Here is a 14241-nt window from a genome sequence, read left to right on the forward strand (position 1 = left end):
GTGCACCATTATATATATACACTCCTGGAAATGGAAAAAAGAACACATTGACACCGGTGTGTCAGACCCACCATACTTGCTCCGGACACTGCGAGAGGGCTGTACAAGCAATGATCACACGCACGGCACAGCGGACACACCAGGAAGCGCGGTGTTGGCCGTCGAATGGCGCTAGCTGCGCAGCATTTGTGCACCGCCGCCGTCAGTGTCAGCCAGTTTGCCGTGGCATACGGAGCTCCATCGCAGTCTTTAACACTGGTAGCATGCCGCGACAGCGTGGACGTGAACCGTATGTGCAGTTGACGGACTTTGAGCGAGGGCGTATAGTGGGCATGCGGGAGGCCGGGTGGACGTACCGCCGAATTGCTCAACACGTGGGGCGTGAGGTCTCCACAGTACATCGATGTTGTCGCCAGTGGTCGGCGGAAGGTGCACGTGCCCGTCGACCTGGGACCGGACCGCAGCGACGCACGGATGCACGCCAAGACCGTAGGATCCTACGCAGTGCCGTAGGGGACCGCACCGCCACTTCCCAGCAAATTAGGGACACTGTTGCTCCTGGGGTATCGGCGAGGACCATTCGCAACCGTCTCCATGAAGCTGGGCTACGGTCCCGCACACCGTTAGGCCGTCTTCCGCTCACGCCCCAACATCGTGCAGCCCGCCTCCAGTGGTGTCGCGACAGGCGTGAATGGAGGGACGAATGGAGACGTGTCGTCTTCAGCGATGAGAGTCGCTTCTGCCTTGGTGCCAATGATGGTCGTATGCGTGTTTGGCGCCGTGCAGGTGAGCGCCACAATCAGGACTGCATACGACCGAGGCACACAGGGCCAACACCCGGCATCATGGTGTGGGGAGCGATCTCCTACACTGGCCGTACACCACTGGTGATCGTCGAGTGGACACTGAATAGTGCACGGTACATCCAAACCGTCATCGAACCCATCGTTCTACCATTCCTAGACCGGCAAGGGAACTTGCTGTTCCAACAGGACAATGCACGTCCGCATGTATCCCGTGCCACCCAACGTGCTCTAGAAGGTGTAAGTCAACTACCCTGGCCAGCAAGATCTCCGGATCTGTCCCCCATTGAGCATGTTTGGGACTGGATGAAGCGTCGTCGCACGCGGTCTGCACGTCCAGCACGAACGCTGGTCCAACTGAGGCGCCAGGTGGAAATGGCATGGCAAGTCGTTCCACAGGACTACATCCAGCATCTCTACGATCGTCTCCATGGGAGAATAGCAGCCTGCATTGCTGCGAAAGGTGGATATACACTGTACTAGTGCCGACATTGTGCATTCTCTGTTGCCTGTGTCTATGTGCCTGTGGTTCTGTCAGTGTGATCATGTGATGTATCTGACCCCAGGAATGTGTCAATAAAGTTTCCCCTTCCTGGGACAATGAATTCACGGTGTTCTTATTTCAATTTCCAGGAGTGTATATGAAGCACATCTTTGACCTTGCAGGCATTTTAATATTACCTCAGAGGTATATATTTCTAAGTAAATAATATAATTTGAAACGTCCCCCGATCGAATCCGCCTGGCGGATTAACGACGAGGGATGGTGTGCCGGCCAGCCTGGATGTGATTTTTAGGCGGTTTTCCATATCCTGCTAGGTGAATACCGCGCTGGTCCCCACATCCCGCCTCAGTTACACGACTGGCAGACATCTGAACATGTTCGCACTATTCCATGGATTACACCAGACGCAGATAGCTGGGGTACACTTATTCCATTCTGCGGGCGGGGGTGGGAGGGGTACGGGGTGGCTGCAGGAAGGGCATCTGGCCACTTCTTAACATTAACCTGCCAAATCCGTTTCTAACAATTTCGACCCTGCGCAACTGCAGGATTAAGGCATAAGCGATAGATGGAATGTAATTTGAAACTAATTTTGTACTGGAAGTAATTCTCTTGCAGGTAATAATGAACATCTTTGACTGAGGGGTATGTAATTTGTTACTGCATATTGGCGATATTTATAATACTATATCTGACTGACTGGAGATAGGGAAGTGTAAGTCAGAAATAAAGTAAATTTATATCATTTAATTCTGTGCTCTGACTGGTTGGAAAGAGGAGTGGGTATGGGGTATAAACCATACAACCGGTCTATTTGCATCAACTTATAGTTTTAATTTTGCACTGTGATTGGCTAAGATATGGGAGGGGTGAATGACTTTTCATTTCCCATAGCACAGTTGGGCTATTTCTGCCATCTTGGATCTTTCCACCTTATGTTTGGCTTGAGACAAGGAGTAGTGCACTGTCTGGCTGGTTGGTGATAGGGAGAGAGGAGGTTTGTTTTTTATTTTCGATTAATACAACTGCGCTATTTCCGCCATCCTGGATTTTTAATACTGCAGTATAACTGACTAGAGACTAGGAGTAGACATGCCCTCCCACTGATAAGGATGATGATGTCACAGATGACATCATCTGTTCTAGTTCATCAGTTATGTCACTTATGACGTCAACAGTTCCAGGGAATCGATGATGTCAGGCATGACTTTGAACACAAGTCGATGATCGAGTTTAAGGTCAGTTAATGTGTCTGTAAGGATTGTGGGTGGGCCTGACTCGCCTTACCTATATTACTCACTTCCCATTCGACAAGTTTTTGTCTGCACGAGTTTCTGTTTAAAAGCCATAAGCAATTTTTTCTTGCCTCCTTTACATCTTTTTTAACTTGTTGAATCTACATATGCTAGAATATTTTCATTACGTGTGGATGCCCATATGTGCTGAACGACTGGTTTCGAGTCTGATGCTGTGACATACGCTGTGACATAGCATCCGAATAACAGCAGCAAATTTGTCAAATCTAAGGGTACATTTATTAAACGACCTAATAACATTTTAGCCCTAAATCTAGTTCGCATGAACCTATTTTCCAGCACCACTTCTGGCTGGTCAAGTAAACAATCCAACATCAAATTATGAAGTGCAGTTAGACAATGGTCAAAAGTGAATTAAAAACATTTATACACATAAGAATCTGGAAATATGAAACGAGCCATTCCACCTTTGTTGAACACTAATGAAGCACTGACATGAACGATCCCAAACACCTTTTCGTACGTTTTCTTAATGTCAACAACTTACTTATCTAATATTCTTTTTGCTCTTTTGTCATATTTTATTCGTAAAGAAATAAAAAAAACTGACGTTACGATAAATCTATATCCACATGATGCCTCTTTCCTTGTGTGCAATTGCAGGTGTGTGGGAATAAAAGTAGATGCACATTAATATGTGGGAAGTATGCACACGTGCAAGAGAGTACCCAAGTCTGCATGTTGCCTCATTGTGCAAGCAGTCTGATGTGGATGCCCTTCTCAGCTTGGGCATCCATTGTGATGAAAAAGCGATAGAGAAAGAAAACACAAAAGCGGCTGTATGTAAAAAAGTATCTAAATAATAGAGGTACAAGAAATACAGAGTGACGAAACGTTGTGTTTTAATTTCAGAACGTGGTCACACTGAGGTTGCTATAAGGTTGGCAATAACATCTCGTTAGCTAGAGTAGGTATGCATGGAGAGAATGGGGATCAAGTGTGTCACTGGTGACGTCCTTGATGACATAATGGGTTTTACCACCCCACTCCCACCAACAGCATTATGGTTGTGGACATCATCATGACAGTTGGAAGAGGCTGCTTAATGTGCGTGACCTCCAATTCTAGAGTAAAGATATATAATAAATTTATATGCCAAATCATAAACCCTGGCATGAACGAAGTTATTGGTAGCAACATTACAGATTTTTCAGTGTCCAGATATGCAACTGTGAGAAATTATTACTTCCTCTGTGGTTAAAGAACATGGTGTTACCAGCCTGGGGGCTACTATATACATCTACAAAATGGATCGTGTATTTCATCCTGTGCAAGACTGTTCAAGTGTTTTAAACTCTAACGAGCAGTATTTACAATGTGTTCCATTGTACTCTGTCAATCACATCCATGCAGTATCAGCTAATGGATGATTTGCAGAACAGCTGCTTTGTGGTGTTTATCAATGTTCTGCAGCTTGTCTACTGGACTAATAAGATTATCCGAAAATTGACTGATGTACAAATAAGTTTTCCAAAGAGACAAGACCGAGAGAAGCTTATAAAATATGTTCTGTCTGCACACAGTTTAATTATCTAGTTGTAAACTACGTGGAGATCCTTAACACTGAGTCTAACAAAGAAGATATAAGTAATCCATTAAATTTCGGGCATGCAGCCGCGCAAATAAAATTTCTTCTACTGATATTTCGGCCGCGTATCGTCCGGCCATCTTCAGAGCGAGTCACAAGACTGATGACAAGGTGCCAAGCGCGGCCTTATATGCTCCACCGCGGCGGTACTGCGCATGCGGGTCACAGATGCTGCGCCGCCTGTGGCGAAAGCGTACGGACGTTCGATGTGCTTATCGATGTTTGATCGGCGGCGATGACACGGTGACGACTTCTCTGCAATTTAATTAGTCCAAGAGCCGGATTCCATGCTTTGTCCAAATTGAAACCTTTATCTCTGTTTATTAAATTGTTGGCTAGTCGAATTTCTATGGCTTCCTTGAATACAGAATCCCAAAAAGAAGAAGTGGATGTTAAAATCTTCACATCACTGTAATTCATCGAATGACCCGTATCAATACAATGTTCGGCCACAGCTGACTTGTCTGGTTGTAATAGGCGTGTGTATCTTCGGTGCTCCACACACCTTTCATGAACGGTGCGTGTTGTTTGACCTATGTATGACTGCTCACAATTTCCGCAAGGAATCTGGTACACACCCGCCTTACGAAGCAATAAATCGTCCTTTACAGAGCCGAGTAAAGCCGCAATCTTCGTGGGGGGCCGGAAAATCACCTTAACACTGTGTTTTTCTAGAATACGGCCTATCTTTGAAGAAAGAGCACCCACATAAGGCAGAAACGCCCTAGATCTGAAGAAATTACTATCTTCTTCCGCATCGTATACCTTCTTTTTAGGTTTTACATCGAATGCTCTACGAATTTGTTGCGGAGAATATCCATTCGATTAAAAAATACTCTTGAGGTATGTTAGCTCTCCTTGTAAATTGTCTTCATCGGATACACAGTGCGCCCGATGCACTAAGGTCTTAAGGACACCCATGCTCTGAGAAGGGTGATGGCAGCTACTGGCATGAAGATATAGATTTGTATGCGTTGGTTTCCGATGTACGGCATGTCCTAATGTGCCATCACTTTTACGGCGAACGACAACATCCAGAAAGGGGAGGCACCCGTCTTTTTCTATTTCCATGGTAAATTTAATGCTAGCATGGATAGAATTCAAATGCTGAAGAAATCGATGTAATTCATCCATACCATGGGGCCATACCACGAATGTGTCGTCCACGTACCTCCAGAAGACCGTGGGTTTAAAACATGCTGAGTCCAGTGCCTTGTCCTCGAAGTCTTCCATGAATAAATTAGCTACCAGAGGGGAGAGGGGGTTTCCCATGGCAACACCGTCAATTTGCTCATAAAATTCACCATCAAACTGAAAATAAGATGATAAAAGCACATGTTCAAATAAGGCCGTAATGTTCTTATCAAAATGTTGGTTGATAAGAGCTAAAGAGTCCTTTAAAGGTACCTTGGTGTATAATGATACTACGTCAAAACTAACAAGAACATCCATACTATTTAGCCTGACATTGCTAAGTCTCTGAATAAAATCCATAGAATTACGAATGTGGTGACTACATTTTCCTACCAATGGTTTTAATAAGGAAGCTAAATATTTGGCAGAAAAATATGTTGGTGAACCAATAGTGCTCGTTATAGGTCTCATAGGTAAGTCCTCTAGACGCTCATCCTTACCCATCTTGTGAACTTTAGGAAGACCATAAAATCTCGGTGGTACTGCACCTCGTACTTTTAAACTTCTTATGACTTCCTTCGGTAGTGATGAAGCGTTCAGCAAGGCAGCAGTCCTTATTGTCACCTTGTTAGTAGGATCTTTGTTAATCTTCCGGTATGCACCAGAACTAAGTAGACCACATATCTTTTCCTTGTAGACTTCCTGAGGCAAAAGGACGGTAGCATTACCTTTATCAGCACGCAGGACGACTGTATCAGTATCCTCACACAGCTTTCGTATCGCACGTCTTTCTTCCTTGGAAACGTTGCTTCTTTGTGGACGATGCTTCGTGATTGCTTGACAGGTTTCTCGTCTGATTTCTTCCGCAGAATCCTCTGATAGTGGTCGGACCGCTTCTTCAATGGCACTGATGAAAGATGATATAGGCAAAGGGTTCGCGAAGTGGCCACGAAAAGGCAGATTACCAAGTATAGCCGATTGGACCAGCCTTCTCAGGTGGACTCAGTTATTCGACGCCCTGTCATAAATTTGACGGGTAAGGAATTGGACGAAGCTACGTTGTCTGTCTTAAGTAAAGGGCTAAATTTTGCCCCTACTCCCAAGACTTTGCCTATATCATCTTTCATCAGTGCCATTGAAGAAGCGGTCCGACCACTATCAGAGGATTCTGCGGAAGAAATCAGACGAGAAACCTGTCAAGCAATCACGAAGCATCGTCCACAAAGAAGCAACGTTTCCAAGGAAGAAAGACGTGCGATACGAAAGCTGTGTGAGGATACTGATACAGTCGTCCTGCGTGCTGATAAAGGTAATGCTACCGTCCTTTTGCCTCAGGAAGTCTACAAGGAAAAGATATGTGGTCTACTTAGTTCTGGTGCATACCGGAAGATTAACAAAGATCCTACTAACAAGGTGACAATAAGGACTGCTGCCTTGCTGAACGCTTCATCACTACCGAAGGAAGTCATAAGAAGTTTAAAAGTACGAGGTGCAGTACCACCGAGATTTTATGGTCTTCCTAAAGTTCACAAGATGGGTAAGGATGAGCGTCTAGAGGACTTACCTATGAGACCTATAACGAGCACTATTGGTTCACCAACATATTTTTCTGCCAAATATTTAGCTTCCTTATTAAAACCATTGGTAGGAAAATGTAGTCACCACATTCGTAATTCTATGGATTTTATTCAGAGACTTAGCAATGTCAGGCTAAATAGTATGGATGTTCTTGTTAGTTTTGACGTAGTATCATTATACACCAAGGTACCTTTAAAGGACTCTTTAGCTCTTATCAACCAACATTTTGATAAGAACATTACGGCCTTATTTGAACATGTGCTTTTATCATCTTATTTTCAGTTTGATGGTGAATTTTATGAGCAAATTGACGGTGTTGCCATGGGAAACCCCCTCTCCCCTCTGGTAGCTAATTTATTCATGGAAGACTTCGAGGACAAGGCACTGGACTCAGCATGTTTTAAACCCACGGTCTTCTGGAGGTACGTGGACGACACATTCGTGGTATGGCCCCATGGTATGGATGAATTACATCGATTTCTTCAGCATTTGAATTCTATCCATGCTAGCATTAAATTTACCATGGAAATAGAAAAAGACGGGTGCCTCCCCTTTCTGGATGTTGTCGTTCGCCGTAAAAGTGATGGCACATTAGGACATGCCGTACATCGGAAACCAACGCATACAAATCTATATCTTCATGCCAGTAGCTGCCATCACCCTTCTCAGAGCATGGGTGTCCTTAAGACCTTAGTGCATCGGGCGCACTGTGTATCCGATGAAGACAATTTACAAGGAGAGCTAACATACCTCAAGAGTATTTTTAAATCGAATGGATATTCTCCGCAACAAATTCGTAGAGCATTCGATGTAAAACCTAAAAAGAAGGTATACGATGCGGAAGAAGATAGTAATTTCTTCAGATCTAGGGCGTTTCTGCCTTATGTGGGTGCTCTTTCTTCAAAGATAGGCCGTATTCTAGAAAAACACAGTGTTAAGGTGATTTTCCGGCCCCCCACGAAGATTGCGGCTTTACTCGGCTCTGTAAAGGACGATTTATTGCTTCGTAAGGCGGGTGTGTACCAGATTCCTTGCGGAAATTGTGAGCAGTCATACATAGGTCAAACAACACGCACCGTTCATGAAAGGTGTGTGGAGCACCGAAGATACACACGCCTATTACAACCAGACAAGTCAGCTGTGGCCGAACATTGTATTGATACGGGTCATTCGATGAATTACAGTGATGTGAAGATTTTAACATCCACTTCTTCTTTTTGGGATTCTGTATTCAAGGAAGCCATAGAAATTCGACTAGCCAACAATTTAATAAACAGAGATAAAGGTTTCAATTTGGACAAAGCATGGAATCCGGCTCTTGGACTAATTAAATTGCAGAGAAGTCGTCACCGTGTCATCGCCGCCGATCAAACATCGATAAGCACATCGAACGTCCGTACGCTTTCGCCACAGGCGGCGCAGCATCTGTGACCCGCATGCGCAGTACCGCCGCGGTGGAGCATATAAGGCCGCGCTTGGCACCTTGTCATCAGTCTTGTGACTCGCTCTGAAGATGGCCGGACGATACGCGGCCGAAATATCAGTAGAAGAAATTTTATTTGCGCGGCTGCATGCCCGAAATTTAATGGATTATTCATTACGCCGCGAGAAGTTGAAAATGCACATCAAGTACCTCTTCGGGGAGGAGATGGTTTCATGGGTCCATAGTTTGGACAAATTAAGACACCAGAGAGCAAGACTATTGAGCTCCTTGAGTTTCTTACTGAAGTGCCGCGACCATGGAGTTGTCCCAAAATTTGCAAGGTTGGTTCACTTTGTTAAGAATGCTGCAGTAAATAGAATTTTATATAGAGCTGGTTCCGCTATTGTCAGAGAAAGAATTCGTTTTACTCGTCGGAAGTTGGACAATGTTTCTGAACATCTGTATCATCTGCATCTGAAGGTTGCAGCTGTTTTATCTCCTGACTCCTGGGACTGGATCGATGGCACGACATGGGCTAAGTCTGACTGGGTTCGCGAAGTGGCCACGAAAAGGCAGATTACCAAGTATAGCCGATTGGACCAGCCTTCTCAGGTGGACTCAGTTATTCGACGCCCTGTCATAAATTTGACGGGTAAGGAATTGGACGAAGCTACGTTGTCTGTCTTAAGTAAAGGGCTAAATTTTGCCCCTACTCCCAAGACTTTGCCTATATCATCTTTCATCAGTGCCATTGAAGAAGCGGTCCGACCACTATCAGAGGATTCTGCGGAAGAAATCAGACGAGAAACCTGTCAAGCAATCACGAAGCATCGTCCACAAAGAAGCAACGTTTCCAAGGAAGAAAGACGTGCGATACGAAAGCTGTGTGAGGATACTGATACAGTCGTCCTGCGTGCTGATAAAGGTAATGCTACCGTCCTTTTGCCTCAGGAAGTCTACAAGGAAAAGATATGTGGTCTACTTAGTTCTGGTGCATACCGGAAGATTAACAAAGATCCTACTAACAAGGTGACAATAAGGACTGCTGCCTTGCTGAACGCTTCATCACTACCGAAGGAAGTCATAAGAAGTTTAAAAGTACGAGGTGCAGTACCACCGAGATTTTATGGTCTTCCTAAAGTTCACAAGATGGGTAAGGATGAGCGTCTAGAGGACTTACCTATGAGACCTATAACGAGCACTATTGGTTCACCAACATATTTTTCTGCCAAATATTTAGCTTCCTTATTAAAACCATTGGTAGGAAAATGTAGTCACCACATTCGTAATTCTATGGATTTTATTCAGAGACTTAGCAATGTCAGGCTAAATAGTATGGATGTTCTTGTTAGTTTTGACGTAGTATCATTATACACCAAGGTACCTTTAAAGGACTCTTTAGCTCTTATCAACCAACATTTTGATAAGAACATTACGGCCTTATTTGAACATGTGCTTTTATCATCTTATTTTCAGTTTGATGGTGAATTTTATGAGCAAATTGACGGTGTTGCCATGGGAAACCCCCTCTCCCCTCTGGTAGCTAATTTATTCATGGAAGACTTCGAGGACAAGGCACTGGACTCAGCATGTTTTAAACCCACGGTCTTCTGGAGGTACGTGGACGACACATTCGTGGTATGGCCCCATGGTATGGATGAATTACATCGATTTCTTCAGCATTTGAATTCTATCCATGCTAGCATTAAATTTACCATGGAAATAGAAAAAGACGGGTGCCTCCCCTTTCTGGATGTTGTCGTTCGCCGTAAAAGTGATGGCACATTAGGACATGCCGTACATCGGAAACCAACGCATACAAATCTATATCTTCATGCCAGTAGCTGCCATCACCCTTCTCAGAGCATGGGTGTCCTTAAGACCTTAGTGCATCGGGCGCACTGTGTATCCGATGAAGACAATTTACAAGGAGAGCTAACATACCTCAAGAGTATTTTTAAATCGAATGGATATTCTCCGCAACAAATTCGTAGAGCATTCGATGTAAAACCTAAAAAGAAGGTATACGATGCGGAAGAAGATAGTAATTTCTTCAGATCTAGGGCGTTTCTGCCTTATGTGGGTGCTCTTTCTTCAAAGATAGGCCGTATTCTAGAAAAACACAGTGTTAAGGTGATTTTCCGGCCCCCCACGAAGATTGCGGCTTTACTCGGCTCTGTAAAGGACGATTTATTGCTTCGTAAGGCGGGTGTGTACCAGATTCCTTGCGGAAATTGTGAGCAGTCATACATAGGTCAAACAACACGCACCGTTCATGAAAGGTGTGTGGAGCACCGAAGATACACACGCCTATTACAACCAGACAAGTCAGCTGTGGCCGAACATTGTATTGATACGGGTCATTCGATGAATTACAGTGATGTGAAGATTTTAACATCCACTTCTTCTTTTTGGGATTCTGTATTCAAGGAAGCCATAGAAATTCGACTAGCCAACAATTTAATAAACAGAGATAAAGGTTTCAATTTGGACAAAGCATGGAATCCGGCTCTTGGACTAATTAAATTGCAGAGAAGTCGTCACCGTGTCATCGCCGCCGATCAAACATCGATAAGCACATCGAACGTCCGTACGCTTTCGCCACAGGCGGCGCAGCATCTGTGACCCGCATGCGCAGTACCGCCGCGGTGGAGCATATAAGGCCGCGCTTGGCACCTTGTCATCAGTCTTGTGACTCGCTCTGAAGATGGCCGGACGATACGCGGCCGAAATATCAGTAGAAGAAATTTTATTTGCGCGGCTGCATGCCCGAAATTTAATGGATTATTCATTACGCCGCGAGAAGTTGAAAATGCACATCAAGATATAAGTATTACACAGACGTGTAGGAAGGAATAACATATTTCTCTCGATCCAGGACATTATTCTGCACAATATCATAAAATATAGACATTGCAGAATTAAACCTAGTTCCCACAAACAATGTTATTCCACAAGCCCTTGGAAAAAGGACCAAGAACCAGTGTATCGAATAGACTTAAGCCATTCCCTGTTAAAGAAACATCATTACGCGGAGTTAATGTGTTGTTTCTACGAAGAATAAGACAAGAAATGGAAGAGAGCGTTGCGAATAACCGAAAACTGGGGTATATGTCTAGAACAACTGTCATAAAGGACGAATTTAAACTGCAATCGGAAAGAGGACTCTACTGCATAGGTGCAAGGGAGGTTTACATATGGCTTTTAACACAATGTATGGAAAAATCTGGCTATGACTGGGGAATACAAGATAATAGCATTTAATGTAAACAGCAATGGTAAGCGGCCATATGTTGGAGCCCTGCCCGAAAATAATGGATTGGAGTACGTTTAACTACACTAAAGGATACACGAAAAATCTGTTTTTGAAACTCCATTCTCACCTGGATCTTCTTAGAAAGGATGGCTATGTTATTTCGAAATGCAGTAGATTTGATGTCATACACATAGCAACGCACAACTGTTTACAGAGGTTAAAGCCAACGCAATAACGACTTTTAATGGTAAATCGTTTGCAAAAGTTGTAAATTTAAAGTTCTGTACGGATATTCCACAAGAATGTGAGGCAGAATTGTTTGTAGAATGAACCCAGGAAGATGTGGAGTGTTATTACAATAGTGTTACGTAGGAAATAAAAGGTAAAATTAAACTCTCTGAATGCTCAAAACTAAGTGTTAAAGCTATAAAACAGAAATTTTACAGGAAAGGAAAATAGATAAATATAGGAATTACTGGACTAACCTTCTTTGTACCTGTTTCGAATTACTGGATGGAGAAGGAATCAAAAGACTCCAAAGTAGTTTTAGATTATAAGTTAAATGTTAAGCTGGATGTTATTAAAAACACATCGAAAAAACGTAGAGATACGGTTTTTTCCTGTGTGTAATTGTGTATGCAGAAATTAATAAAGATTTTCTTGATCGCACACTTACTTACAGACATCATGTAGACAAGGTCAGGGGCTAACTATCAACAAGAAACAACCTCCTGAGTAAGCTCACCTCCACGAAATGGGGCGCCGACCCACATACTTTACGTACGTCGGCACTTGCACTCTGCTACTCGGTTGCTGAATACGCTGCCCCAGTTTGGGAAAGATCAGCGCATGCGAAACGAGTGGATCCTCTGCTGAACGATGCCTGTCGCGTAATCACGGGATGCGTAAGACCCACCCCGGTTAGCCAACTTTATTAGCTTAGTGGCATAGCTCCAACCAACATCAGCTATAGCAAGCGAAGCAGAGCGCCTCAAGCAGCTGCGCGACCAGCGCCATCCTCTCTTCGGACAAAACCCTCCACACACACGTCTAAAATCAAGACGGAGTTTCCTCACCTCAGTTCAACCGCTCGAAACCTCAAAACAAAAGGCCAGATTGTCAAAATGGCAAGCAACACTGCCTACGCGAGACCAGGCACCTCTAATCTCACCCAACGTACAACTGGCCTCTGGAAATGAACTAAAATGGCCATTATGGAGAACCCTCAACCGCCTACGAACTGGGGTGGGCAGATGCAACGTAAACATGTGTACATGGGGATACCGAGACGGGACGGACACGTGCCAGTGCGGACAGACCCAAACAATTGACCACCTCCTGGAATGGAGCAACATGGGGGAAGTGTGCAGGAAAGATCTGGCAAACGCTACGGCAGTGGCAGTTAAATGCGCTGAATTTTGGCGGGACGTGATATGATATATATACTATGTTTGTCTTTATAGTGTAATGTGACTCCCCATTTTGGGTTTGTTTTATTTATACATATGTGTATTGTATTTGTATTTATATGTAATATGTGGGTTGTCTATGGCCTGGACACGATTAAATAAATAAATAAAGTAAAGATTTTGTATGAATTTATTTGCTAGTTTTATTAGCCGAGTAAACTTGGCTGGAGCAACTCTCTGATGCTTCTCAATCCCAATACTCCTCTCTCATTCTCTGTTGAGCAGACTTTGCTAGGGCAGCTCTCTGGCGCTTCTTGATAGCAACCACCCCAGCTTATTCCCTTCTGAGTATACTTGGCTGGAGCAACTCTGGTGCTTCTGAACCCTAGAATTCCTCTTACTCCCACTGCTGTTACCCCTTACCTGTCACTTGCGTTAATGTAAAAGTGTTTTCATTTTCCCCATCATTCTAACTCAGGATCCTCAGTGATATGGGCCTTAGCAGCGATGGGCAGACTTCTAGCACACGAACTTTGCGACTGCAGAAAGGGGATCTCTCCACGGCCATGTATTTATTTGTTTAAACAAAGATGAACAATTGCTAACCTACTGCCTGTGGCTGTTTTAAACATAGCACGTGTGAAGTTAAACTTACGGCAGGGGGTATGCCTGCTCAGCTGTCCTTCATTTCCCGTGAGGTAATTGAATCAACAAGACGCTTGTGACATCTCTGTGCACGGAACTCTCACCAGTGCGATTCCAGGGTGATTTAGGGGAATTGGGAGAAGCAGTATACAGAAATTTCTTAAGTAACCATACACTTCTGAGTGAGAGCCTTTCGCTCCCGTGGGAATAACCAAACTTAGAGTAAGGAGAAGCAGTGAACGTACACCCCTGAGCGAACAGTAGCCGGGGAAAACACATCACAGGGTTGGACCTGCACAAACATCCTTCGTCTCAGACATTGTAGTGCCAGTACTCCAGAACGTAAATTCTGACATCCTTGAACCTACCCCCAGTATCTCAAGTGTGGGCCAGTACACCTTAATTCCACACTGTTATAAACAGCCAAACATGTCTGAGCAAGATTGTGAAGTCGTAGAACCAGAGCCAGTATTGCATCTCTGGCCCAGTATGCCAGAATCCCACACTGTTACATATACATCCCAACAGGTCTGAGATGGATTTTGACGTCATAGGGCTGTACCAGTCTGCCTTGGTCGCCATGT

The sequence above is a fragment of the Schistocerca nitens genome, chromosome 2 (assembly GCF_023898315.1).
Source record: "Schistocerca nitens isolate TAMUIC-IGC-003100 chromosome 2, iqSchNite1.1, whole genome shotgun sequence".
Taxonomy (NCBI): domain Eukaryota; kingdom Metazoa; phylum Arthropoda; class Insecta; order Orthoptera; family Acrididae; genus Schistocerca; species Schistocerca nitens.